Consider the following 2,784-nt stretch of genomic DNA (forward strand, 5'->3'; position numbering starts at 1 on the left):
CGGAACCAGAAAAAGAAACCCGCGGAGGATAGACTCCAGCAGCAATCCCACAGTTCCTACCTGACATCAGTTCCAAAGCCTGAGATTCCTTCAAGTTACAGCTCCACTGCACAGAGCTGGGCGCCTGCCTCCTGGCTCACACCTATGGATGGCGAAACTGTACTTCAGGGCACTTCCAGCAGCAAGGCAAAGGGAAAGAATCCAGTAGGGGCCAAATTAAAACGCCCGTGGTGGGCGGGGAGACGCATGCGCAAAAGGATCTCTGCTCCACTTCCGCCCTCCAAAAAACAAAAACAACTCAGGATTTTCAAAGCAAAAGCCCTCCAAGGAGACTACAATTCCCACAATGCTTGGCACCACCTTGCTTCACCTCTGGTCACAAGAGTGCTTGGATGCATTGGGACTTTTCTCTCCCTGTTGTGGGCGCTAAGGTGAGTTTCTTCTTCAAAACCACTGTTTCCTTCGTGAAATATTGTAAGATCATCCAGAAAATGGATATATATGAAGAGAATTGGATGCATTGATTTTTTGGTACTTAGTTCTAATAATGAAATTGAGGTTATGAGACTGTGTTTCTCAAACCTTTCTTTTTGTTCTATGCCTGTGCTCTGCTGAGTGTAAATTACATCTCTGTTTTGCCTTACATTGTTTAATACCTCCCCTCTCATCTTACAAACGTACTCATAGACACTAAACTTATACCAGGTCATTTTCCATTAGTGTAATGCACACACTGGCATAGAATAAGAAGATGGCTATGTGGATATGCACCATAATCCTTGTGTTAATTTGGATTTCGCAAAATCAAACAATTAATTTTCCAGGAAATCCCCAATTCTATCTATTAAATGAAAATGAGTTTTTGTCTGTTTCTGAATTTTGCTTTTCATTTAAGGGTTTTATGTTTTTTTGTCTTTTTGCTGTTAGTCCTGAGGCTTCAACTCAGAGCTTGGGCACTGTCTGTGAGCATTTGCTGTGCTCTACTTGGATTTCCTTTAATAATTTCTTCAGGTAACTAGTGAAAAGTTTCCTCACAGCGATTCTTAAGTACATGGCACATTACCCTGATTTTCCTACAAAGAGAGTGGTTTGGGGGTCAGAATGAATGCAGGTGATTAGAAGAGTGAAGTTTAGTGAAGGTCTATATTGATGTGAATCTTAATCATTTACAAACCAGTCTGCTTTTGTCTTTTCATTTTGCATGTGAAAAATCTCTTTAGAATTCTTACCTCTTCTCTGATCCTAACAGTTCCTCTCAGTAGCTGTAGGCTACATACCTAGAGGACCTCAGGCTTGTCGTCTCAGACCTTACCCATTAAGCTGTGGAATAAATCTTTGTCTTCTGCCACAATCCCATCAGAGCACAAGCAAGATTTCTGTGGGACACGGGGATAATAATAAAGGAGACAGAGAGATGGTTGATGGCACAATTCTGCTATATTTCTCAAATGCTTGTGTAATATTGGTCTAGGCACACTCTGCCAAAAAGTGCAAACAGCACACATTTTTCTTCATTCTATTTCAATCTATCTTTTCCACCAAAGCCTCCCTTCACTTAAAGCCCCAGGCCAATCAGCTAGAACACACATTTCCTCAAACGGTAAAGGGCAAGAACTTGTAGTCCTGAGGGTGGGAGTTAATGGCCTTGAAGCCTTTGTTCACAGTTTGCCTGCTTCTGGCAGGCACCCCAGGGTCTGCAACAGTCTCCCTCTCTCATAATCAGAGATCGTATAATTGTCTCTTAAATGTTTCTTGTGATGTTTGGTGATCCTTTACATGCACTTAATTGGGATGGTTTGGACTGCAAACTTTCCCGCCTGATTTTAGTGCTCCAGTGTATGGATTTTCATGACTCTTTTGTGGACCTGAACTATTCCTCATGAAAATGGGAATCAAAGGGCATATTTGAATGTGTAGACTTCACCTTAAAAGCACCTCTAATAATATAAAGAAAAACTAATTTCATCCTGTAAAAGTCAATTCCTGAGAAGCAAGGAGAAAAGGATCAGAAAGAACTGGAGTACTTCCAAGACTACATGTGAAGTGTAGTTTTCATTGTTCAAGCCTATATTTCTGATGCATTTATTTATTATTTTATCCTTTTCTTTTCTTTTTTTTTTGGTTGGTCATGGCAAATTGTACTCTGAGCCTGGGAACCAACTCTGAGCTCAAGGGCTCTCCCATGTGAGCCACAACACACTTCTGGATTTCTAGGAGTCACTGGAGATAATGTCTCAAATGTTGTTGACCAGGCTGACTTTGAACTGGGATCCTCAGATTTCAGCCTATTGAACAGCAAGGATTACAGACATGAGGAACCAGCACCCAGCTTGCATTTATTGTGTTTAATGTCCCAATGCTGGGGCTTGAAATCAGTGCACGGACACTGTCACTGAACTTTTGCTCAAGACTAGCACCCTACTACTTGAGCGACATTTCCACATTTTGCTTTCTTGGGTATGTGGTACTGAGGACTTGAACCCAGGGCTTCATGCATGCTAGGTAAGCATACTACCACTGCTAGGGCCAGCCACAACACCAGCAGTGCTCCAGAAGAACAAGGGGATGATAATGGAAGAGACAGAGACAAGGCCAATGATAAATCTCTCTTTAATTCAGCAATAACCTTAGCTATAGACACTTTCTGTATCTGTCCAATGCTTGCATCACTTTGTCTAGGACTCAATGTGGCAACAATGGCAGATCATATGCATCCTTCCTCATTCTAGTTCAACGTTTGTTCACCAAACTCCTACAGGTAAGGCCCCAGGCCCAGAAGCTAAA

The sequence above is a fragment of the Dipodomys spectabilis genome, unplaced genomic scaffold, assembly GCF_019054845.1.
Source record: "Dipodomys spectabilis isolate Male_0828 unplaced genomic scaffold, ASM1905484v1 ptg000227l, whole genome shotgun sequence".
In the NCBI taxonomy this organism is placed as follows: domain Eukaryota; kingdom Metazoa; phylum Chordata; class Mammalia; order Rodentia; family Heteromyidae; genus Dipodomys; species Dipodomys spectabilis.